Below are 26,511 nucleotides of genomic sequence, written 5' to 3'. Positions count from 1 at the left end.
AAAAATTAGTGATATCTATGTCCGCTCCGCAGAGAGACTTCCATGTTCGCTCCGTGGGCAGGGCACTGATTGGCTAATGGGCTCATGTCATGTCTGCAGACACGCAACGTGTACCTCGATTGGCTGGAGTGAGGCGTGATGTGCGCCAGATTGTTCTGATGCGCCAGTCATCTTGGGGAGTGTTTTGGTGTGCAAGAGTGCTTGGGGAGGTTTAGGGAGGAAGAGATGGGTGAGATACTGTATTTGTTTGGGTGGCAGGTTTACTGATGTATAAGCCATGCCCGCGCTGTCCGGGATGTTCGTAATTACTGAAAATGAGGGGTGTTCTAAGGATAGTATTCCTGTCCGTGCTGTGCGCAGGCACGTTGAAACTGCTCTAAGGACACGTGTGGTGTCAGAGGACTTTAAAATTGAGTATATGCCGCAGTTACATTTTCTCAATCTATGGGTGACATACTGAGTTATAAGTCACCATGGTTGTGATATGCTGTGGTGGTTGTGGACAGGGCCTAGACTCTTGGGTGCATGGCCGCAGGCCACAAGACCAAAGTTATAAGCACTGAAGTTATAAGACACCATGGGTTTCATATAGTGTGCTGGTTGTGGGCAGGAAAGTAGAGTCTTCGGTGCATGGCCAAAGGCCTTTGGCCATGCACCCAAGACCAAAGTTATAAGTACTGAAGTACTGAAGTTATAAGGTAGAATGGGTGTGATATGGTGCAGTGGTTGTGGTTGTGATATGCTGTGGTGGTTGTATCCAGGGCTTATAGTCTTGGGTGCATGGCCACAGGCTGTAGGCTGTAGGCTATACACCCAAGACTCTAGGCCCTGACCACAACCACGGCACCATATCACAGCCATAGATCAAAACTATAGATTTGAATATCTATCAAATGTTTGAAATTATACTTACTATTTCATTTGTTGAGATTCAATATATTTTTTACATGAGTTTGGTACCTGGAGGAAATATTATTTTTCAATTTCTGTGATAAAAGAAAATAGCATGTTAGTGTTAAAGACTTATTACATTGCATAATAGACATTTCAGATTTTTTTGGACCCTCATATTTGGTTTAAAAACCAGTGTACTGTGCATTCTGCTCAGTTTCTGTGTTTGTTTTTCAAATCATTGGGGCTGTGGGAAAAAAAAATCCTTGACGCATAAAAAAAACCTTTTTTTGTTATGCTACAGTCTATTTGTTTGTTTCCTTTCAGTGTTCACTTGTTGTTTCTGGTTAATGTTCTATCTGTTGGATTGTTGCATATTTCTGAAGCAGTTAGATACCTGTTGGCGTATTCTAACTGTCTTTTTTTTGTTACCTTTTAGTGATATTAATTCTTCTGTTTGGTTGTTATAGACTCTCGGGCCAGTTAGATGCCCGTTGGCGTATTCTAACTGTTTATAGCTTTTTATTTGAAGTTTTGTTAATGTTGAAGTACAGATTAGTTATTAAATTTTGGTTTTAAGAAGATTAAATAAGCGTTTGCTAGATTTGCAGCTAATCTCTGCTTTAGAGTAATGGTACTATCATTACATTCGAACCATCCACATTTTTGTTGCAGATTTCAGAAGCAGTTAGATTCCTGTTGGCGTATTCTAACTGTCAATTTTTTGTTACAATTTAATGATATTAATTCTTCTGTTTGGTTGTTATAGAATCTTGGGCCAGTTAGATACCTGTTGGTGTATTCTAACTGTTTATAGTTTTTTATTTGAATTTGTGTTAATGTTGAAGTACAGATTAGTTATTCAATTTTGGTATTAAGAAGAATAAATAAGCATTTGTAAGATTTGCTGCTAATCTCTGCTTTAAAGTAATGGTACTATCATTATATTTGAACCATTCATATTTCTTTTTTAATATATGCAGTGTAGTGACCTGCATTGGTTGTGGCTCCTGCGTGGTAGATTATACCTATTGTTGTGAAGGTTTTCTTACCAAGTGATGCTTGATGTGTGTGAATCCAGTCAGCTTGCAGTTGTTTTTGTACCATCTGCATTGTAACATAGAAGCATTAGTATTACACAGTTACTATGTGTTTGTATTAGTAAGGTGTAGCGATTATCTGCATTGCAGGTAGTACATAATCTGCCATGGTTTGCATTTTGTACAAGTTGCTGAAATGGAATGGATTCACAATCAGGTATGGATACATACAGAGAGCACTCATTAGGGATTTGTTACTGTGTCACATTGTTGCAGAGAGTGCATGTATGTTTCCACATATATGAAATCTGGAAGATTTCATTTATAGGTATGTTTTTGTTTTCCAGTACTTGTAGTAAGTACATTATACATTCTTGTGGATCTTCTTGTGAGTTTATAGTGAATTTCACCATTCCAGCACAGTAGTCCAATTCTTGTCTTATTCCGTGAACACTATACGTTGTGTCAGGATTGTTTGTTGCGTTTCTATGAAGGACTAACAGTTGCAAACACAATTGGTATGTACTGTGTAAGTAAATGTTGTCAACAATTGGTGGCAATTGAAATAGAATATTCATTGCTACATTTGCGTAACAACTTACACCAGTTACATTTGAAAATTTGAATGGACCAGATAGTTCTGTGTCCAAGTTATTTTTTCGGAGTGTGTGTTGCCTCTTTGAAGAAGTACCTGAGTTACTTTGACTAATAGTTTCTTCTTTGGGTATGGTAATCGATGAAGTATTAGCTTCTTTTACTCTCTTTGGAGGATTTGCAGTCAGATTCTGTTGCATTTCAGTTTGAATTAGTTTTCTTTTACAACGCTTTCCTTTTCGTGGAACAGGATATGCTTTTAGGTGGGGGGTGTATAGTAAACGTAGTCTATTGTGTTTTGGAATGCAAGGAATATCAGCGTTGACTTTACTTGCATCAAAGTTGATTAGAAATAGACTGTCAAGTGTACGTAAGCATGATAATTCTACGTTGGTCATGCCTTCTTTAAAAACTGTGTTACCAAATACCTATCAATGCTTTGTCTAGGGCAAGACCTCGTGATTTATGAATGGTGACTGCATATGCAAGAGTACATGTCTTTGAAGAGAAGGAATCGAGCTGTTGAGCGCCCTATCCTTTTTACTTCAGAAATTTGTCGAAGAGAATATTGACAAACTGAATGTTGTTGTCACGTGGGTATGTTTGAAAGCCAACAACTGTACCCAGTGCTCCATTAACTAGTCCTTGCTCCACGTCAAGTTAACGTTTAAGCATTACTCTACATTTTAAGGATACTTTTAATATTTTCTCCAACTCAAGTGTGTTGGAGATTGAATTTTCTAAGGTATTTAGTCTTGTTGTGGCTTGTTGACACATTGGTAGTGTCATACCATGTACGTCCAGTTTGTCTGTAGAGCATATTTCAATTATTGGTTGCATTTCTTTTTTTAACATTGTTGTATTGAATTTGGAACAGCTTGCAAGAGTTGGCATTACGGCCATACACTTGACATTTGTGTGTGCTAATTGTTCCATAACATCACTAGCATATGAGTTAGTGCCATAAAGTGCATGGATGGGCCAGGTGTTTAATATTGTTTTTGCTTCTTGAGATAGTACACCAACTCTAATACTTTTTAAAATGTTGGCGTAGGTGAGGTCTGCAGATTGGCGCATGTTTTTTGTTAATTCTTTGTATTGGAAATGTTGCCAAAGGTTGACATTTCCTATGCTGCCAACAGTTTTTTTTTTCTTTTTTGTGTCCTAAGGTTTTAAAAATAGGTTCACCTTTCACTGTTGTCAATTGAAGAAGATCTCCGAAAACAATAATGTGCTTTCCTCCAAAGAGTTCTTCGTAGTTTGTTTTAAGTACTTCTTGCAATCTGAGGTGAATCAAAGCTAACATTAGGTTAGGAGACCATGCTCACTTCATCTATTAGTAGCATTTTCATTTCTTTTAATACTCTGCGTAGTTCCATTGCTGCTTCTGTGGAAAGTTTGTAATAGTCTAATTTGTTTTGGTGTTCTACTGGAAGGAGTAGTAATCGGTTTGAAGTGACACCGCCTATGTTGTAGCCAGCCAAACCTGTGGGGGCAGTTAGAACAGCTGACAGTTTGTTGTTTGTCAATTGTTGAAGGAACTTGCTGATGATTTTGATTAAGAATGTTTTGCCTGAACCAGCTTCACAACTGACGTATAACAGTATAGGTTTGTAATTTTGGCAAACTCAGAACTCAGAAAACGAAGCTACACCCAAGGATAAAAAATGCCATCACAGTGTTGTTGTCATTTTCAACTCAGACTTTGACTGGGAGCAACAAAGTGATACTCCCCAACTCTATTAGCACAAATTATGTTTAGCCAAATGATTTGTCCTTAGTATCCTGTTAGGACTGGAATGACCCTGTCCCACTTCTGCTGCTATCACTTTTTTATACCTTTATACCTTTTTCTTTCTACTTTTGCTAATCATTCAACTTTCTTCAATGCATGCTTCCCCTTATTTCCCACACCCCCGCCCAGAGTTCAACCTACATATCTTGTGATCAATGAGCAGGAATGTATTATGGGTGTGTGTTTCTGTTTTTCTTTGGTTGCTTTTTTCATGTATGCCTTCAATGACAACAAACAACTTTCTGTTTTATGTTTTATGTTGTTAATACAAAAAGCATTTTGTATTTTGTATATAGACTGTGTTTTTCTTTCTTTCTTCATATCTCTGATGTCCCCTCTGCCTTGTCAATAGGACTAGATGTGATATAAACCAAAGCATTTATTGCAAAAATGTTGGGTTAGCAAGGGGAGGTTACAAAATAATATTAACCCACCCTGCTCTTCAAAGTAAAAACCCATGGCACAGCAACACTCTCTACCCTATGATCTATAGGTTTGTAATTTTGGCAGGTACATACTTTATTTTCGTGTTGTACACCATGTGCAATTTCTTTTGTTACTACTTCAAAAATGGTGAGCTGGTCTTTGTTAAGTTTTGATTGTAGTACAGTTAAGTCTTCTGTATCTTCTTCATAAAGACACATGCAGGCCGATTCATGGAATAAATGTGCGCCGAAAATCCCGGCGCAGAGGGGCCAATACGTGCGCTGTGCCGAAAATTAGCGAAAAGCGCAGGGAAACCAGCGCACGTCGATTCATGGAAGTCCGTGCGCAAGAAAAGCAGAGGACGTGCGCTGAAAAAGCGCGCGGCGCAGGCCGGCGCACAGGTCAACCAACGTCGTGCGCCACGGCCACTGCGCTATCACTCCGAGCGCAGCGCACAGCTCTAAAGTAGGCGGAACAAAGGGCGGGACACTCGGAATGGGGAATAAAATGGGGCACAACACTCGGAATGGGGAAGAATGTGGGCGGCACGGGGAAAGTTTAGGAGGCAAGTGCGCGGAACGCCCACACGCTCGCATACAACACGTATTCATGGAATAGAATAGGGCAAAAAAGCGCACGCTCAAAGCAGCGCACAGGCACAAACAGGCACAAACACGACCGCCACAAGAAAGCAGGCGGTAGCGTCTCTGCGCCTGCAAGAAATGTGCGCTAAAACGTGCGCCAACAAATAGCACCTATATACAGACATGATCAATGTCCAATACTGTGGCCCTCCAGGACAAATGACGTACAAAGGGGTACCCACAAACACAGACACGCGCTGAGAGAAAAAATAAACGTGTGCGTGTATACCGGGGTGCGCGGGAAGTTGCACACGCGATATGGCCGGGTACGTGGATTTCAGGGGTGCGCGGGAAGTTCCACACGCGATATGGCCGGGTACGTGGATTTCAGGGGTGCGCGGGAAGTTCCACACGCGATTAGTCAGGGTACGTGGATTGCAGGGGTGCGCGGGAAGTTGCACATGCGATATGGCCGGGTACGTGGATTTCAGGGGTGCGCGGGAAGTTCCACACGCGATATGGCCGGGTACGTGGATTTCAGGGGTGCGCGGGAAGTTCCACACGCGATTAGTCAGGGTACGTGGATTGCAGGGGTGCGCGGGAAGTTCCACACGCGATATGGCCGGGTACATGGATTTCAGGGGTGCGCGGGAAGTTCCACACGCGATTAGTCAGGGTACGTGGATTGCAGGGGTGCGCGGGAAGTTCCACACGCGATATGGCCGGGTATGTGGATTTCAGGGGTGCGCGGGAAGTTCCACACGCGATTAGTCAGGGTACGTGGATTGCAGGGGTGCGCGGGAAGTTCCACACGCGATATGGCCGGCTACGTGGATTTCAGGGGTGCGCGGGAAGTTCCACACGCGATTAGTCAGGGTACGTGGATTGCAGGGGTGCGCGGGAAGTTCCACACGTGATATGGCCGGGTACGTGGATTTCAGGGGTGCGCGGGAAGTTCCACACGCGATTAGTCAGGGTACGTGGATTGCAGGGGTGCGCGGGAAGTTCCACACGCGATATGGCCGGGTACGTGGATTTCAGGGGTGCGCGGTAAGTTCCACACGCAATTAGTCAGGGTACGTGGATTGCAGGGGTGCGCGGGAAGTTCCACACGCGATATGGCCGGGTACGTGGATTTCAGGGGTGCGCGGGAAGTTCCACACGCGATTAGTCAGGGTACGTGGATTGCAGGGGTGCGCGGGAAGTTGCACACGCGATATGGCCGGGTACGTGGATTTCAGGGGTGCGCGGGAAGTTCCACACGCGATATGGCCGGGTACGTGGATTTCAGGGGTGCGCGGGAAGTTCCACACGCGATATGGCAGGGTACGTGGATTTCAGGGGTGCGCGGGAAGTTCCACACGCGATATGGCCGGCTACGTGGATTTCAGGGGTGCGCGGGAAGTTCCACACGCGATATGGCCGGGTACGTGGATTTCAGGGGTGCGCGGGAAGTTCCACACACGATATGGCAGGGTACGTGGATTGCAGGGGTGCGCGGGAAGTTCCACACGCGATATGGCCGGCTACGTGGATTTCAGGGGTGCGCGGGAAGTTCCACACGCGAATAGTCAGGGTACGTGGATTTCAGGGGTGCGCGGGAAGTTCCACACGCGAATAGTCAGGGTACGTGGATTTCATGGGTGCGCGGGAAGTTCCACACGCGATATGGCCGGGTACGTGGATTTCAGGGGTGCGCGGGAAGTTCCACACGCAAATTGGCTGTGTGCTCCCAGGCATTACCTGTACACCCTCCACGGCCCCTGCAGGCAGCACACACCACAGGGAACTACCCTGCACACCTGCTCATGTCTCCCACCACCCCCACCCCCCATCCACCAGGGACACCCTCCACCAGGCCCCCACCCATGTCTCCCACCACCCCCACCCCCCATCCACCAGGGACACCCTCCACCAGGCCCCCACCCATGTCTCCCACCACCCCCACCCCCAGCACTGTGGGGAACCTGCCAGCAGGCCCCCACCCATGTCCAACCCATGTCTCCCACCACCCCCACCCCCCATCCACCAGGGGCACCCTCCACCAGGCCCCCACCCATGTCTCCCACCACCCCCACCCCCCATCCACCAGGGACACCCTCCACCAGGCCCCCACCCATGTCTCCCACCACCCCCACCCCCAGCACTGTGGGGAACCTGCCAGCAGGCCCCCACCCATGTCCAACCCATGTCTCCCACCACCCCCACCCCCCATCCACCAGGGACACCCTCCACCAGGCCCCCACCCATGTTTCCCACCACCCCCACCCCCCACCCCCCAGGGACACCCTCCACCAGGCCCCCACCCATGTCTCCCACCACCCCCACCCCCCATCCACCAGGGACACCCTCCACCAGGCCCCCACTCATGTCTCCCACCACCCCCACCCCCCATCCACCAGGGACACCCTCCACCAGGCCCCCACTCATGTCTCCCACCACCCCCACCCCCCATCCACCAGGGACACCCTCCACCAGGCCCCCACCCATGTCTCCCACCACCCCCACCCCCAGCACTGTGGGGAACCTGCCAGCAGGCCCCCACCCATGTCCAACCCATGTCTCCCACCACCCACACCCCCCATCCACCAGGGACACCCTCCACCAGGCCCCCACCCATGTCTCCCACCACCCCCACCCCCCATCCACCAGGGACACCCTCCACCAGGCCCCCACCCATGTCTCCCACCACCCCCACCCCCCACCCCCCAGGGACACCCTCCACCAGGCCCCCACCCATGTCTCCCACCACCCCCACCCCCCATCCACCAGGGACACCCTCCACCAGGCCCCCACCCATGTCTCCCACCACCCCCACCCCCCACCCCCCAGGGACACCCTCCACCAGGCCCCCACCCATGTCTCCCACCACCCCCACCCCCCATCCACCAGGGACACCCTCCACCAGGCCCCCACCCATGTCTCCCACCACCCCCACCCCCCACCCCCCAGGGACACCCTCCACCAGGCCCCCACCCATGTCTCCCACCACCCCCACCCCCCATCCACCAGGGACACCCTCCACCAGGCCCCCACTCATGTCTCCCACCACCCCCACCCCCCACCCCCCAGGGACACCCTCCACCAGGCCCCCACCCATGTCTCCCACCACCCCCACCCCCCATCCACCAGGGACACCCTCCACCAGGCCCCCACCCATGTCTCCCACCACCCCCACCCCCACCCCCCAGGGACACCCTCCACCAGGCCCCCACCCATGTCTCCCACCACCCCCACCCCCCATCCACCAGGGACACCCTCCACCAGGCCCCCACTCATGTCTCCCACCACCCCCACCCCCCACCCCCCAGGGACACCCTCCACCAGGCCCCCACCCATGTCTCCCACCACCCCCACCCCCCATCCACCAGGGACACCCTCCACCAGGCCCCCACCCATGTCTCCCACCACCCCCACCCCCCACCCCCCAGGGACACCCTCCACCAGGCCCCCACCCATGTCTCCCACCACCCCCACCCCCCATCCACCAGGGACACCCTCCACCAGGCCCCCACCCATGTCTCCCACCACCCCCACCCCCCACCCCCCAGGGACACCCTCCACCAGGCCCCCACCCATGTCTCCCACCACCCCCACCCCCAGCACTGTGGGGAACCTGCCAGCAGGCCCCCACCCATGTCTCCCACCACCCCCACCCCCCACCCCACAGGGGCACCCTCCACCAGGCCCCCACCCATGTCTCCCACCACCCCCAGCACTGTGGGGAACCTGCCAGCAGGCCCCCACCCATGTCCCCCTGGCCCCAGGTCCTGACGATACACAATCATGGCAGTAATGGCCAGCATACCCAGCACAAACACCCAGGCAAGGATTGCATGCACCCACATAGTGAATGCAATCACATGACACAACCCCAAAGGCAAGTATGCAAAAGAACACATGTCCGTCACACACACATACACAATGGGCCTCATTCCGAGTATGGTGGTAAGGGATAGCGGCCACCGCTAACGAGAGCGGTGGCGGTAATCCCTTACCGCCATACTCCGAGTTCCCTTAGCGCCATGGTGCTTTTAACACCTGCTTTTAGCAGGCGTTAAATACCATGGCGCTAAGGGACCTTGATGTTAATTACGCCACCGTAATTTACGGTGGCGTAATTGACGCCTTCCCCACTCCCATTATGCCCTATGGGGCAAGAATGGGAATGGGGAAGGGTAAATGGGGATTGGGGAATTACCGCCCCGCCAACCTTGGAATGGGGCGGTAATTCCGCCAACCACCAAGGCGCTGCCGGTCCGGGTACGGCATCAACCAAGGCGTTAATAGCGCCATTGGTTAGCGCCGTACTCGGAATGAGGCCCAATGGGTGCAAGTGAATGTCAAAACCCATATCATGACATGTAAGAAACCAAAGAGAAAATAACACAAGTGTAAGATAATATAAAAATGTATTAAAAACAAAAATTAAGTAAACCAATAAAACATACAACTATGTGGCAAAGTAAATAAAAGGTCCATGTCCGAGAACAAAAATGATAAACCAAAAAACAAAGGATTAAAAAATCAATAGAATTTGTCCAAAGCAAAACCATGTAGTAGGAAATCAAAGAAAAACCATTACGTCATGGTGTAAACAATAAGAAAATAAAAAAATGTATCTCCCAAAAAATAACAATATATACAGGAATGTTCCAGGGTCCATGAGCCCAACACCACAAATGAAACCTAATACTAACTAATAAAAAAAATATGTACAAAAAAGTGGCCATTGTCCGAGCGGTCCAAAATAATAAAAATAAATAAAGGAAACCTAGCACTAACTAACTAAAAAACTATATACAAAGGCAGCGGGCTAGTCCTGCGGCTCACTTGGTGATGCTGGCCAGGGCATCCTCGAACTCCATGTCAATGTCCTGGAGGCGGGACTCTGTCCTGGCCCCGAGGTCTCGCAGGGACAACCCCATGTGCTCACCAAAATCCCTGCGAGCCTCCTCGAGGCACTCAGCCCGCCTCAATGCCCGACGCATGGAGATCTCCGCCCTGGCCATGGCGAGCCGCTCCTCTTCCGCCCGCTGCCGCTCCGCACCTATCCGCTGGCCAAACTCCTCCCACACGGAACACACCGCCATGCCAGGGTTGCCCTGCCCTCCGGCCGATGCCTGCCCCTCTGATCTTGATGGCCCTGAGCCATGATGCCTCCCACGTCGAGCCCGCTGCTGCCTCCGACGCCACTGCCTCTGCCAGCACGACGGCATCCAGGCTGATGGTAACCACCGACGCCGTCGTGCACGTGCCCTGCCCGATGATGCCGGCACATCTTCCATCTGCTGGGGTCCACTTGCTGTGTTGTCCACCCCTGCTGGACCTCCGACTCCCAACTGTGGCAGGGATGGGATCCCCACCGAGCTGGCTGCATTGGTGGGGGCAGGTCCACAGGGGGCCATGGTGGCATCTGGGCCGGAAGACGGCAAGGAGAACGACCGGTGGATAGCCTGCACAGAGGAGGAGAGGGCCGTCAGATTGGCCAACACATGCAGGAACCCCCCGAACATGGCCGATCCCAATTGGGCCACGTCGGCACGGTGCACTTCGTGATGACGTGCGTGCTCCTCCCGGGAAGCACGCACGGCATCACGAATCACAGCCGTGCGCATCGCGACCCCAATCAGGACCTGCTCCACGCGGCCAGGGGTTCCCACGGCCGCAGGTGGAGGGGAGTCAGTTGACATGGACATCCCCTCTACCTGCGGATGGGCCTGGGACGGGGCATCCCTGCTGGTGCATGGTGGTGCACTCACAGGGTCAGGGACAGCGACATGCACAGGCACCTCCACGGTGACCTGTGCTGCCTTCTGCCCCTGGCCCTGGACTGCACCACTTGCACCAGCAGGGATGCTCCCACCAGGCCCCATGTGTGCACCAGTGTCGGCCTCCTCCTCCTCTGTGCAAACCACCAACCTGGATGGCTCCTCACCGTCTTCCGCCGTAGCAGGCCCCTGTGGGGGCTCACCCACCCCTTCCGCTGCAGCCGTGGGGGCATCCCCGCCGCCTTGCTCCACAGCGCCATCTCCGCCCTCTTCTTCACTAGCCGCTGCCTAGAGGGAGACAAAGGACACAAGCATCAGGCTACTGTAAAATGGTCCCCTAGACAGGAAGCAATAGCAGATGAGCACCCCTGTCAAAGTACACTTCCATCATGTCCCTCCACAACACATGGGTCAGTCCAGGCAAAACACACACAGTAACAGGCATGGTGCATGCCATGCACATTTCCATGCATGTCCAATTGACTCTTGAAACATTCAATGATATGTAACTCACATGCATCATGGCTCATGCATATCACATGCACACACTTCACCTCAGTTACATCCATCTGGCCCCAAACACTACGAACACAGGCGAAACAAGGGTAAGTTGGGTGCGTCACTGAATCTGTGCATTGTCACACACATGTGTCATGCATCCATGGCATGCACAAGTCACAGACACGCAGGTCAGGCACACAGACATGGCTACCATATATGTACCTGGCATCAGCACCCATCCTTCACCCCCATCCATGTCCAGGTACAGAGACTGGCATGCTCTCATGTCCTAAATCTGCATAGGGCTCCCCATGCCGCATTTCAACACATGCAACAACCATGTGGGTCACACATCACTGGTCGCACATGCATTACCATGATGTCCCTGCACACATACATGCATACATGGCCCATGGCACACATACAGGCAAGTATCATAGAACCAGCACACCGCAACATGCCCTGTCTCACACAGTAATGCTTGCACACTTACCGCTCAACTCCAGACGGGCCTCCCTCTCAAGGACCTGGGCGTGGAGCGCTGGGCGTACGCGTTCCAGGACCCTCTTCTGGATGGAACTCATGCGGCCCCGGCCCCCCTCCACGAGGCGCCGGGCCTTCACAAGGGTCCTGGACCTCAAGTCCTCCCAGCGCTTCTTGATCTTCTGGACGTTGCGGGTTGCCACCCCCTCCGCGTTGATGGCAACCACACAGTCGGCCCAGATCCTCTCCCGTCCTTCCTTGCTGGCGCGGGACGATCCAAAGAGGGCATCATACTGCCCCAGGACATGCTCCACCAGGACACCAACTTCGGTGGCAGTGAAGCTGGTGCCCCTCTGCCCCTCTGGCCTGGGGTTGCCACTGGTGCCAGATGTGGAAGTGCCCGACATGGCAACCCCAGAGGCAGGTGTGGGTGGGCAACTGGGTCCTGGGGCTGGGCTGTGGAGCGATGTAATCCCAGTTGGGAGTCTTCAGTTCCAGCAGGGGTGGACACAGCAACTGGACCCCTGCAGATGGCTGATGTGCAGGCACCAAATGGCAGGGCACGGTGGCAGCAGGCAGGCAGGCAGGCAGGCAGCAGCAGATAGCACGTGGGAGGCTGCTCAGGGCACTGGGGGGGCAGTAACTCGGCCTTCTGGGCAGGAGCGTGGTGTTCCGTGTGTTTTCGGGTGGCCAGCTTGATACGGAGTGATTTGGCACGTGAAATTCCTGCACGTCAGCGTGAAATCCGAGGAAAGGCCCTTAGCGCGTAAGTGCGTCAGCACGCATACGCGATTCTATTGGACCAGAGTCCCTCACCGCGTAAGCGCGTCTGACGTGATCCGCACGGGCGTTCCCCACTCAGCACGTGATGACGGAGCACACGTGGAAATACTGCACGTCAGAGTGTCATCGCGTGTAATTGGCCAAAAGTGCGCGTACACGCCATTGGCCTATGTACGTGTATTTCAGGGGTGCGCGGGCACTTACACACGCAAGTACGTCAGCGCACCTGTATGCCTGCTGCGTGGGAATTTCCACACGCTATTGGAGTGGGAACTAGATTCCAGGGGTGCGAGGGTCACACGCTCGCCTAGAACACGCGCAAGGCATTAATTTGCGCACTTATCAATAAACAAGCCAGATGCCAGGATGAACATACCGTTCCTAGCAGCAGTGGCAGTGGGCTACCAAAGGAGGAGGAGGAGGAGAGTCAGGGCCAGAATATTCACACCCAGAACCAGCCTATTCGGGATGCCTGATGACCAGGTGTATGGGAGGTACAGGTTTCCAGCACACATCATACTGGACCTGGTCAGTGAGTGGGAGGATGACCTCACATCACCCACCCTGTGCTCCCAAGCACTCAGCCCCCTGCAGAAGGTCCTGAATGTACTGCACTTCTTGGCCACTGGATCCTTTCAGCGGACAAGTGCCATAGTGGGTGGTGTGTCACAGGCCACGCAGTCACGCTGCCTACACCAGGTCTTGAACATCATCACTGCACGGCCATCAGTCCGCAGGCACATATATCTCCCCAGGACTCATGCAGAAAGGGGGACGTGCATCCAGGAATTCTATGGTGTGGCTCAATTCCCCAAAGTGCTTGGTGCAATTGACTGCACACATGTGGCTCTACGTCCACCCAGGGCAACAGAGCACATCTATAGAAACCGCAAGCACTGGCATTCCATCAACGTGCAAGTTGTATGCAATGCCAAGGGAATAATCACATCAGTATATGCCAACTATCCCGGGTCCACCCACGACAGCTTCATCTACAGAATGTCTACCCTATGCCGGGACCTAGAGGCTGGCCAGCATGGAGATACATGGCTGCTTGGTGAGCATGAATGCCACTGCACATGCATGCATGTCAGATACTGGGTCATGACACAACACCACTAATGATACCCATCACCACCTCCGCAGGGGACAGTGCCTACCCTATCAGCCCCCACATGATGACCCCAATCCGGAACCCCACCACGCCACCCGAGGTAAGGTACAACACAGCCCACATTGCAACACGGGGCATAGTGGAGCGCACATTCGGAGTGCTGAAGTCACGCTTTCGCTCCCTTGACCGTTCTGGCGGGCAGCTGTTATATGCTCCCCGAATAGTGTGCAGGATCATAGTGGCAGCATGTGTCCTGCACAACGTTGCAACACGCCGGGGCCTGCCCGTGGACATGGTGGTGCCCCCACATCCACAACCACATGCACGCCCGCTGCGCATGGGAGGGGAAAGGGCACGGGGGGAGGCAGCCCGTACGCAACTGGTGGCCAACTTCTTCACCTAGGAATCACAGTGCTGGCTAGTGCACACTGCTCTGGCACATACCATCTGACAATCAATGATGACACTACCTGACGATGTCACAAAATTACTTGACAATAAACTGTCAGATACACATCAGCCTGAGATTGTTATCATGGAAGTGTCACTATGTGTGCACCCCTACCTACACATACACCAGCAATGCATCACAACGAAAAGACACAACTCCATCAATCAAATATGCATTGCCACAGGCGATTCACTACATTACAACATTGCCATGTCACCCATTCCCTTCACAGTCCCGCCACTGAGGACACCATGTCATGGTATGTGAGAGCAAACAAACTGGCCATCACAACATGACACCGGTGTCACAAATAGCAGTGCCCCAAATGGAACATAGCCGCACTTGAACAGCTAACCGCGCTGGAGCCACTACTACACACCTGTGTAAGAGTAATTTCAATCAAATTACACACCAACCCACCCTGAAGCCCACCCAAACAAGACACAATGCATGTAAACAATGGTAGTCTCATTACCTGATTCTGCTGGTATGTCCTCACTGTCCAGATGTACAGTGATGGCGCCACGCAAAAGTGTCAGTGCACATCTACCGACATGTAGTCTGACTCCAGAGAGTATGCCCGTGTGAATAACTGTGTGAAATACCTGCAAAACATGAGCAACATATGTAAGTAGAGGCACATATCAAACCATCATGCATAGTTAGGTGCAACAACAATGTACACTATGAATGTCTACACAGTATTGACTATGGACTGGCCAACAGCTCATGGGAGTCCAATGTCACCGTGTAATTTGCTGTCACTTGGGCACACCCTTTGCAAGCCCATGGAAACGGAAGCAGGAGGGGTGTGGATGTCTGGTACCCAAGCATCGAAACCAAACTCAGGACAAGCCTGCATGTGCCCAGCCACAATACAGTGTATGCCCAGGTACCCACACAAGGCAACACTCTTGGAAAAGAAAAGAAAATTGAGAAAAAATGGCCATGAAAGGGCCGGCGGGGGGGGGGGCCACCTATGAGGTCCGAGGACAGGATGCACGCCACAATCCACCTGTGTGGATCATGGGAAACTAAAACACCCCATAGGCTCGTGGCCCACACGGCTACTCTGTTGTGGGAGATGAGTCGCTATCGCTCTGGCCAGACCCTGCAGCTGACTCAGGAGGTGGGGGAGCTGCCTCAGAAGATGGTGTGACAATGGGAGGCAGCCCACGCAAAGCACGAGTTTGCTCCTCCATGGCTGCAAGCAGGCGGGTCTGGTAGTTCTGGTTCTGGGTTATAATCATGCGGAGGTCCCCATGCAGTAACTTCCGGGATGACCTGACCTCCGCACGAGTTGCCTGCATCTCGGCCGAGAGCGTCCGTGTCAGACGCTCCAGCTGCTCCTCTGTCCTTCTATGGGATGAAGCCTCAAGCTCTAACAGGGTCGACCTGAGGTGATGGAATTCTTCCCTCAGGCCTTCCCTGTGGCGCTGGGACTCCATGGAAAGTGATTCCCGCAGAGTCGCCAGTGCCGCCCGCCTGTCCATGTTGGACGCCAACATGTCCTCCCTGTGTGCCTGGCAGATGGACTCTGTAGCCTGCTCCAGTCGCTCCATCAGCCTTTCTGGGGGGACAATGGAAGTGGCCACCCTATCCATGGCCTGTGCAATCATCTCGGATGATGCTGCCTGTTGGGTGGCCATACCGTAGATGGATTGCTCCCAAGCGGTATTGCCAGGTGGCATACGGCCACCACGTTGACGGGCACCACACCTGCCTGGGGCAAGGCGGACTGCGCCTTGCTGTACCGGCAAGGCCTCAGGCTGCAGGACTGCATTCCCTCTCTGATCTGCAGCCCCAGGAACAGGATCAGAGATTGTGTGGTGTGGCCCTGCATCCGTAACCACCGGAGGCTGAGCTGCCGACACTGACATCCCCATTGAGGGCAATGGCCCGGCTGCAGGTGGGTCGGACAGAGGAGATTCTCTCCCAAGAACACTCACCTGCGACTGCACATAGGTGTCATCCTCCGAGTCTACACCTGAATACTGCTCGGGGGAGGAACCCCCAGAGACACCCCTCGACAGCACGACCTGCAGCACTTGTGGGTTTTCACCCACAAACACACCACGTCCCTCACTTGTGGAAGGTCGGCCCGGGTTGCCCTCCTGGGACGGCTCAACCACCACATCCCCAGCATCAACAAGTGCTTTGTCCCCTGCAAAGACATGAAAGAGAAAAATGGAAACAGGCATTAGCACCATGGCATGCAACAAGGGCTGATGAACAACAGAGGCAGTAGTTCTACGACACATGTCCCACATGACTGGGAGACCTCCTATGCATTCACCATCACTGGGTCTGTAGGGGAGGCTCAGGGCATACAATGTACAGATTGGAGAGCAACGCCTGCTCACCATGCTGCCTAGCACTGCCATCACACATTGGCCGGTGATTGCCATGTCAAAGGCACATGCCATCACACACATGGCATGTGACATAGCCACCAAGTGAAGAGGGAGAGGAGGGCAACTTTTTTGGATTTCAACCACTCTGGTCCTGACATTGCATCATCACATCAATAAGTTAACATGTTGTACATGGATCTGCTAGTCCAAATTGGCCACGATGCACAGTGCCTTGTCTACATCAACAAAATGCAGTAAACAATGAGATTCCACCTCCCCATCACCTGTACAGGAATCAAATAGCATTCGTGAAGCACCGGTCCAGAAATGTATGAAGGTACAGCGGAGCACTGAGGGGTGGTGGGGCAGAAGGGGATGCCAGTCAACAATCCTACTGGTGCTGGTGTCATTCATGTCACGCAAGTGCAGGGGTGGGTGGCACAATGAAGTGCAAGGGGAAGTGGCGGCTGGAAGTGCTGTACAAGGTAAGTAGGACTTAGCGTCAAGGGCAGATGGTGTTAGGCGCAGACAAGTGCTGGGGGGGGTGGCCTATAGGGGTACAGAGACAATCATGCAGTGCTGTGGGCTCGGAGGGGACAGGGGAGGTACACACTGCATCTGGCTCGGCAAGGTCCTTGCAGATTTCTATGTGTCCTGCAGAGTTGTCACATGCCGCAGATATGTGCCCTTGGATTGGGGATCTCATCTTGGTGAAAAGGGTGAGGCGCTATTGCCTTTGGAGCATGTGGCAGGCCAGTTTGCCAGAGGATGAGCATGATGCAGGACATTCCCTCTCTGCCACCCGGCACCTGTGGTTTGGGTTCACAAGATACGAGTCATGCCAGGACTCTGCATTGGCATGGGGCTTCAGACAGGTGGTCAAGACCGTGGCAAAGACATCCAGTGTACCTGACATAGAGTGGAGCATGGAGTGGGCCCTATCAGGATGGGAGTGAGCCTAAGGGGGAGCTGGATGGGGGGGAGATTTTGGCAGCATAAGCCTCGACTGACACACACTTCATGGGTTGGAATACCAAGAAGGTGTGTGACAGTGGTGATGGTGGCTTTGCCTGTGGGGTGGTGAGGGTGAGCTGGGAGGAGAGGAGAATGTGATCACTCCAGGAGAGAGGAGTGCAGAGATGGACGGAGAGGGGAAAGTCAGATGAGATCAGAGCATCAAGAGTGTGCCCTGCAGAATGAGTAGGGACAGACGGGAGTCTAGAGGGTGAGAGGGAGTTGCTGAGGTCACAGAAAGGTCACGTGGGAGGGTCAACAAGCATGCAGGTGGATGCGTACAGCACCAAGGAAGAGGATTTCTGTGTCTGGGGACATGAGTGAGGAGGAGAGGTGAGGACACTCAGAAAGGAAGTAGTACATTTGACCAGTTTTCCCAGACACAGTACGCACAGTTTGTGAATGTCAAGGTGTGGTAGAGAGAGACGTCACACAAGCCATTCCAGAGTGGAGTAGGTCTAAGTAGGAGTGACAGTGGCAGGAATACCCTCAGGGAAGCCAAGGGCACACCCCCCCTGCACAGTAGTGGCGGGCCAAGGAGAGGGTCTCCTGAACATCAGGTAGGAGTGTGTGAAGGATGCAGACAGAGCTGGCCGTCAGACATGTTTCCATGAGACCAAGGATGTCAAGGTGCATAACCTCATGTAAGTGACAGATGTCGGAGGAATGCCTGATGCAGCCGCAGTGAAAGGAGTGTAATTGTGGAGGAGGTTGACAGCCTTGTAGGACTTACGGGGAGTGCTAGAGATCAGAGGTGCAGCATGTGTAGGAGTTGGAGTGGGAGGCGGAGAAGGATCATGGGAGGGTGCAGGGAGGCAGTGCAGGATTGATGAGGAGAGAGGAGGGGGGACAGCAGGAGAGGAAAGGAAGTTGATGAGATGTGGGTAGCATTTCTCAAGGAGAATGAGGTTGGCCTAAGGGCCTTGGACTGAGATGCTCCCATTACCATGCACATCAATTGTGGCCTCTGAGGATTGGAAGGAGGCCAGGAGTACACCCCAACGGGTCCCACCATTGATGGTGGAAGAGGAGCAAGGAGAGAGGACAGGGACCATGTGAAGGGTCTATGGGACAGGCAAAGGCATGTATGAGCAGATGTCAGTGAGAGTTAGCTTTGAGTAGGCTCAGATGCACTTGTCAGCAATAGGGTGGGTCGCATTGGAGGGCAGGGTGCCCTCATTTGACTGTTAGCAAGCAGGTGTCGTGAGTAGGGCACGATGGTCTGAACTGTAGGAGTCAGGGAAGATAGACCATGAAGAGCAGCATGGAGTGTGAGGGAATGGGGCTCGAAACCAGACGGTACCAAAGCACACAGGTAGGAGGTGGATGTCAAGGCAACATCCACAGTATGACAGCATGTTGGTTGGCATTTATATACAGAGGACGCATTAGCATGTGGTATCATTGCATGTCAGGCATGTGAAGATGAAACTTGAATGGCTGGGGGAAAGTATAGGAATGGTATGTAAGACATCAGATGAATAGACAGGGGAGTATGAGCAACAATGTAGTGACAAAATGACAGTTCAAGGGCAACTTCCATGGTGTAGGGCCATATGTGCACTGTTGCCAGTAGGGATAGTGCTGTGGGCAGATGGTGTTGCACTGAACATACTGGATGAGGCACATGGGTGCCACTATCAACTCTGCCACACACCCCCTTGACAGGCACCCAACATGAATGCTTCACACACACACCATGCACATGGATAATACACACATGCAAGTGCACTCACCGGATGATGCCTCGTAATCAGGGAGATCTCCCACACCTTGGAGTTGTCCCTCGGTGACGTAGGATCCAGCTACGGACTCGTGTGGTGTGAGTTCTATTTCCTGTGCTGGGGACCCACCTCCAGACATCAAGGTTGCGGCATGACTTGAGGCCAGCTTATCCTTTGCCCTGCGCTTAAGGTCATTCCAGCGCTTCTGGCAATCACTAGCTGTGCGCCTCACTACTCCAAGGGCACTTATTCTGTCAGCAATGGTCTGCCAGTGTGCCTGGCGTCTGGCATGTGTGGTCTTGGACCCTGCAACGATGACCATTTCCCTATCATGATCTGACACATACTGAACAAGTGCATTCAGTTCGGCGTCTGTGAAGCTTGGCTTCCTTGATGGGCCGGACTGTGCAGCCGTGCCTGGGGCATCAGCCTGTGCCGGACGTGCACTCTTCCTCTTGCGCTTGGAAGGGGGTGGGGGTCCAGAGTGTCCTACGCCGCTGTGGACACTAGGGGCAGGAGCCGTGGTGGACTCAGTACTGGGTGTGTGGGATTGCACACTCAACATGGGAGTAGGTGCAGGCATTGGGGGTAGAGGGATGGGGTCAGGCCTGATCTGAGGTGCATGAACTAGGACCGACACAGTCTTGGCAGGGTGTATGAGAGGTGGGGTGGATGGAGCCACACCCTGGCTACGGGGGCCAGCAGATGACCTATCTGGCATAGATGCGCGTGCCCTGATGACACCAATGTGCACTGGTGCACGTGCAGTGGACCTGCTGACCTGGATGTCAGCGATGGGATCACCCTCGGACAGGTCTGGTGCCACAATGGGCTGGTCCGACAAGGGCTGATCAGGGTTGGTATCAGCCACATGACCCTCAACTGGGGGGGGGGGGCATGGGTGTCCCTGACTGGTCCTCCAGACTGGGGGGGACAGGGGCAGCCTGCAAGTCACAACCACGTCCCCTAGTGGATCCTCCACGGCCACCACCTTTGCCACCCTTACGGCTTGCACGCCTCCCAACCATGGCACTGATGTTATTGTGCGTATGGGAGTCGGTGTGCACAATTGTCCTGGGCAATTGGGTGTCAAAGGGGTTGGGTACCAGATGGTATTCGTACCCTAGTGCAGTGGCAAGGCTATATGACACCCCTGGGGAAAGATGACGGGTCACGCAACGCACAGGCACCCCAAAAAAGTTAAGGAACGTGCACAATACCCCTCCTAGACCACGTGTGCTGATGGGAAACCCTGCACTACGCTGTGGCATCCAGTAACACTTAAATGAACGTATGCGTGTCACACGCAGCCTAGAATGACCTCTGAAGGGGTAGGCTACACACGGGGCAAGCACAGAAGTTAGATACGTGCGTGACTCACCGTCTGCCAGGTAAAAGAGCGTGAAAAATGAGCGCGTTTGGTTGGCAACACCCCGCCAAAAGAAGATGTGTACGCTGTCTGAGGAGACAGGACAACAGTAGAAGGGGACACTGTTTGAGGGAACAGGCCCAGGTAAACCAGTACAAGAGGAAAAAGAGAAAAAGCTGTCAGAGGTAACAGGGAGTACGAACTGGAAACGCCGTGAAGTAAATCGCGTGTGAAACGACAAGAAGTACAGAATTCACCCACTCGCTCTCCACGAAAAGCACGTACAAGGAAATGGTGTTCTACACTACCTTATATACAGGCCCACACGTACAGCGTCACTTACGGCGTGTACGTGCTTGGCCCATGTTCACCAATCACACGCTTTGTCACTTCTGCGTGTGGATCCTTTTTCACCAATCACACGCTTTGACACTCCTGCGTGTAGCTCACTTTTCACCAATCACACGCTTTGTCACTCCTGCGTGTAGATCCATTTTCACCAATCACACGCTTTGTCACTCCTGCGTGTAGATCCATTTTCACCAATCACACGCTTTGTCACTCCTGCGTGTAGATCCATTTTCACCAATCACACGCTTTGACACTGCACGTGCAGGTAACTATAGACGCACATATGCTGGTGACGGGTTTTCGCGCGATTCGCTGAGTGTGGGATTTTCACGTGCAAAATCACTCCCTATCAGGCTGTCCACGCGTTCAAACACGAAAGACCACGCTCCTGGCCAGGAGGCCAAATTACAGTCCCCCAGAGCCCTGAGCACGCTCCCACCTGCCATCTGCTGCTGCCTGACTGCCTGCTGGCCACGTGCCCCACAGTGCTGGTGGGTGGGGGTGGTCGGAGACATGGGTGGGGGCCTGGTGGAGGGTGCCCCTGGTGGATGGGGGGTGGGGGTGGTGGGAGACATGGGTGGGGGCCTGCTGGCAGGTGCCCCTGCACTGCTGGGGGGTGGGGGTGGTGGGAGACATGGGTGGGGGCCTGGTGGAGGGTGCCCCTGGTGGATGGGGGTGCAGGGGGACATGATCAGGTGTGCAGGGTAGTCCCCTGTTTTGTGGGCTGCCTGCAGGGGCCGTGGAGGGTGTACAGGGTACACCTGTGAGGGCCCACCCAGCCTATTCGCGTGTGATAATTCCCGCGTACCCCTGTAATACACGTTCCCTGACCTATCGCGTGTTCTACTTCACGCGTACCCCTGTAATACACGTTCCCTGGCCAATCGCGTGTTGAACTTCCCGCTACCCCTGTAATACACGCACCCTGGCTGTTCGCGTGTGATAATTCCCGCGTACCCCTGTAATACACGTTCCCTGGCCTATCGCGTGTTCTACTTCACGCGTACCCCTGTAATACACGTACCCTGGCCAATCGCGTGTTGAACTTCCCGCTACCCCTGTAATACACGCACCCTGGCTGTTCGCGTGTGATGATTCCCGCATACCCCTGTAATACACGTTCCCTGGCCTGTCGCGTGTTCTACTTCACGCGTACCCCTGTAATACACGTTCCCTGGCCAATCGCGTGTTGAACTTCCCGCTACCCCTGTAATACACGCACCCTGGCTGTTCGCGTGTGATAATTCCCGCGTACCCCTGTAATACACGTTCCCTGGCCTATCGCGTGTTCTACTTCACGCGTACCCCTGTAATACACGTTCCCTGGCCTATCGCGTGTTCTACTTCACGCGTACCCCTGTAATACGCGTTCCCTGGCTGTTCGCGTGTGATAATTCCCGCGTACCCCTGTAATTCACGTTCCCTGCCTAGTCGCGTGTAGAACTTCCCGCGTACTCCTGATTTGAAGATTGCCCGCTTTGCTTTCCTTGTTTGCCTGCCCTGTGAAGTGGTCCAGGGTTAGCGCAGCCCTTAGCGATGATTTAGCGATTTTGATGGCTTTTCCTTGCGCGAGGGCGTTCTTGGGGGCGTTACTGGCGCTGCTGCAGGCTCGCTGCGATTCTCTGCGCCACGGCTGGTTTGGGAGCATGAAATCCATGAATACGCTGTGCGCGGAAATCAGTTTTAGCGCACGTGCCTGGCGCAGACTATCGCAGGCGCACGCTGTGCGCCAGCCGCGTGCGCTACTTGTGCGCTGGATTCTATGAATTACCCTGATGGTGTTTTCTACTTCTGTCATAGCTAATTCTGCCTCATGTGGTATTAGTGGCTGTCCCAGTGGTTCTTGGCTTCCTGTTACAGAATGTTGACTACTGTCGGAAGTGTCCTTATCTAGGCCTGGAGTTCTAGTTATCTAGTATCTCTTCTTCTTTTCTCCAGGGTTTAAAAAGTTGTAGCAGGGGCATGTAATATAGTTCTTTCTGTTGGGGAGTTTTTAATGACAATTTGATATGATTAATTAAGCTTTGTTTGGTAAGTTTCACTAAGCTGCCTTCACAATCTGTCATTCTATATCTACCTTTGTTTTCATTGGGCTTTATTTTATTTTTGTATGAAAAGGATTGGGCTATGTGGTATAGACACATGTTTTCCAAAGTGGTACTGCTGTTCAGGTACTCTGTGTAGTATGTGTCTCGTAAATTGTTTTTCAAAATATCTTGGCTGTTGGGATCATTTTTGGCTATTGTTTCTATGTCGTCATATGATTTGAGAACTCTTTTTCTAGATTCAGCAGGACCAAGACTTAGCAATACTATATTTTCAGATTTTGCATATAAAGCAGTACCGGTCAAACGATCTGCAACTTGGTATGCACAACATTCTCTATGAGAGAGCATTGTTATGCCTAAGCTGTACAATTTCTGAGATAGTGTTTTATCTGATGATACGTCATTCCAGAGGTCTTGAAGCTCTGCTTTTTCTGCTTGTGTTATGTAGGCTGTAACATATCGTGCAACTACAGTGGAATTGTCTGCAATGTACTGCACATCTATGTTTGCATTCCATAAGAGGGCAATGATTGCATTGTAATCATTGATGTATTTTGATTCTTCTGTTCTTTTTATGTAATATGTGTTCTTAGGTGATTTACCTTTAACACTATGTCTAACTGAAGACATGAAGTTGTTCACTTCACCTGTTTCTGTAACTGGTCTAGGGAAACCAAAGCAGCATTTGGTGTAGTATTTCCCTTTGTTTTTGTACTTACAACAACAGTATTTGCCATATTTGTTCCTGTAAAATTGTACAATTTGTGCATGAAGGTCACTATGTCTCGTTTGTGAAGGTATTTCACAAGTGACATATTTTTGGATGAACTGCAAAACCGTGGCATCACTGTCCTGATCAAATTTAGGAGCATCTTTATTCCATAAAAGCATGTGGATATGTGTGCTCCTCTGACTTGGTATTCTTTTCTCCAAAAGAAGTGTTGCACTTCTCTGAGGGGAGGAACAGTTTTATTACAAATAAAGTGTAGCATAGCAATGAAACGATGGTGGAAATATCTTGAAACATTAACATGATCCAGAGAGCAAAGTTCTCCAGGTGTTAGTATATCTATGTTTGTTTTGTTTTTGTTTGATATGCGTAGGAAATCATGTAAATCTTCCCATGCATATTCTGCACAACTTAATGTAACAAACCAAGTGGGTTGTCCAAGGTTTCTGATCATGCAACGTACATCTCTGTGACGTCGGAACCAGTATTGTTTTGTACCACACATGTTTGCAAACAGATTTGTAATGCTTGATTGTAAAACCTCATCTTTTTCTTGCACTTTTTGTATTAATTGCGCAGCTGACATATTTTGAAAGTGGGTTCTCAATTTCAATATGTGTGCTACTCCGTAACATAGAGTTGCTAGTTCACTTTCAAAGAGTAGGTGGAATATGTATTCCACATTTTGTCTAAATCTGGGATCTTCAGAATACATTCATAATTAGCGGTGTTCTGATGCTGTTATCTGAGTGGGTCTATCATTGTACCTTCCTCCTTTGCCAGTAGGAAATAGTAGAGGAAAAGCATGTGCTTCTATACATTTTTCCCATATGCTCATTGGTGATCCTTTTGTTTGTCGCATTTGGTACGTTTCTAGTGGATCATCTAGGTTGTCTCTAGAATGCAATCAATGAATTGTCTAATGGTCTAAAATATTGGATACTGCAGCAGATTCCAGAAGTGCAAATTGACCAGTTTCTGGTGATTCTTGAATTATTTCAGTCGTTCCCCTTAAGTTTTCTTCCATATTTTTTCTTTGTAGTACTCATTATTGTCTTTTAGATATTGCATGAATTGTCTAACGTTATGTGAATCCACGAGTTGTTGGCAAATTGTTTTATCTTTTGTTGGTACACCATTTACTAAGACAATTAAAGATTGCTCTATTGGACGTGTCACTCCTAGAGTGTGCACATTTTCTGTCAGATCTAATGGTAAATACATATCTTTGCCACAAATGCCTTTTACCAATTCAGAGGGAGGTCATTTTGCTGTTTCTGGTTGACAGCGTATTATCGCTTGAAATGGGTGTACTGGTTGAATTATGACATTCTCATATAAATTGAGTTGTTGCAGGTGTTTTGGTAGTGGGAATAATTCAAAGGTATTTGTGATAGCACATGAAGGAGTTTGGTTGTTGTCAAGTTTTGTAGTGCAGTAACTGCAAAGTATTAAGGGGTCATTTATTTCGTATTTGTTTTCTGCTAAAAGGTCGAGAGCTAATTTAAACCATTTGGAATCTTCATTGTCTTCTATTTTGCATTTTACGTCTATAGTTTTTGTGTTACTTTTGTAAAATGTTCTGCGGCAACACACACACACATGGTTTGGTACTTCAGTGGACATACTTTTAAATTTCAGTATTTCTTTGTGTGTAGTAGAAGGTTGCCATGTGCAGAATTGATGCTAGCATGTTGTAAAGCTATTGCATTTTGTAAGTGGCTTTCACAATATTTTCTCGGGATACAGTCTATTTCTTCTTGTGTAGGTCTTTGGGTGTACCATGTAGAAGAGGGTTATCTAAATTGGCTAGCTCTAAAGCAGGCCTTTTAGCATAGTACAGTTTATAGACTAGATTTTATACAGTTGAATGATGTGTTGATATCATTTTGATATAATGGAAGGTGCTTTTGCAAATAGGTCCTGAAATGCAGGCTAATGAATGTCCTTGTAGTTGAGTGTATTTGCGCACTGGACAGGTATCCATATTTTGCCGCACTTTCATTTTGATTTTGTCTTTACCTTTCAGATACTGATTGAAGAAACTGTGTAAAGATTTTAAATATTTGTTGGGAATGTTACACATTGATGTGCACGGCCATTTGTATACTGGACGTTCTGGTTCAGTCGAATGGAGAGGTAATTCTGAGTTTTATGGGGATATTTTTGTAAGCAATGTTTCTTGTTCCATGATGGTATTATTATCTTTTTCATAACCTCGTTCACTGCTATGGATGGCAATTGTGTTTGTTTGGTTTTGTTTGTATGCTTCTTCATTAAAATATGGTTCTGTGCTTGTGGAGGTGACTCCATTCACCTCCACAGGTATTTAAGAAGTTGTTTTTGTTGACATTGCGTTTATTGAAATGTTTTTTTGTAGTTTAGTACTTAGTTTTGTTAGTGGTTTCATCCTGTTTAAAACTCAAATAAATAACTTCCTTTTGAGAAGGATTGCACTGTCTACGAGAGCTTCTGGAATTAATTTTCT

General features: G+C 50.8%; 1 protein-coding gene across 4 annotated transcripts in view; it reads left to right on the top strand.

Annotated features, from left to right (window-relative positions):
* Window positions 1-26,511, top strand: part of FAM135B (family with sequence similarity 135 member B) — a 1,878,784-nt gene that overhangs the window by 1,514,637 nt on the left and 337,636 nt on the right. The window lies entirely within an intron of this gene.

This window comes from Ambystoma mexicanum, chromosome 5q, assembly GCF_040938575.1.
Source record: "Ambystoma mexicanum isolate Mex_15411 chromosome 5q, UKY_AmexF1_1, whole genome shotgun sequence".
NCBI classification, from domain to species: Eukaryota; Metazoa; Chordata; class Amphibia; order Caudata; family Ambystomatidae; genus Ambystoma; species Ambystoma mexicanum.
This window is presented reverse-complemented; position numbering and strand designations above follow the sequence as displayed.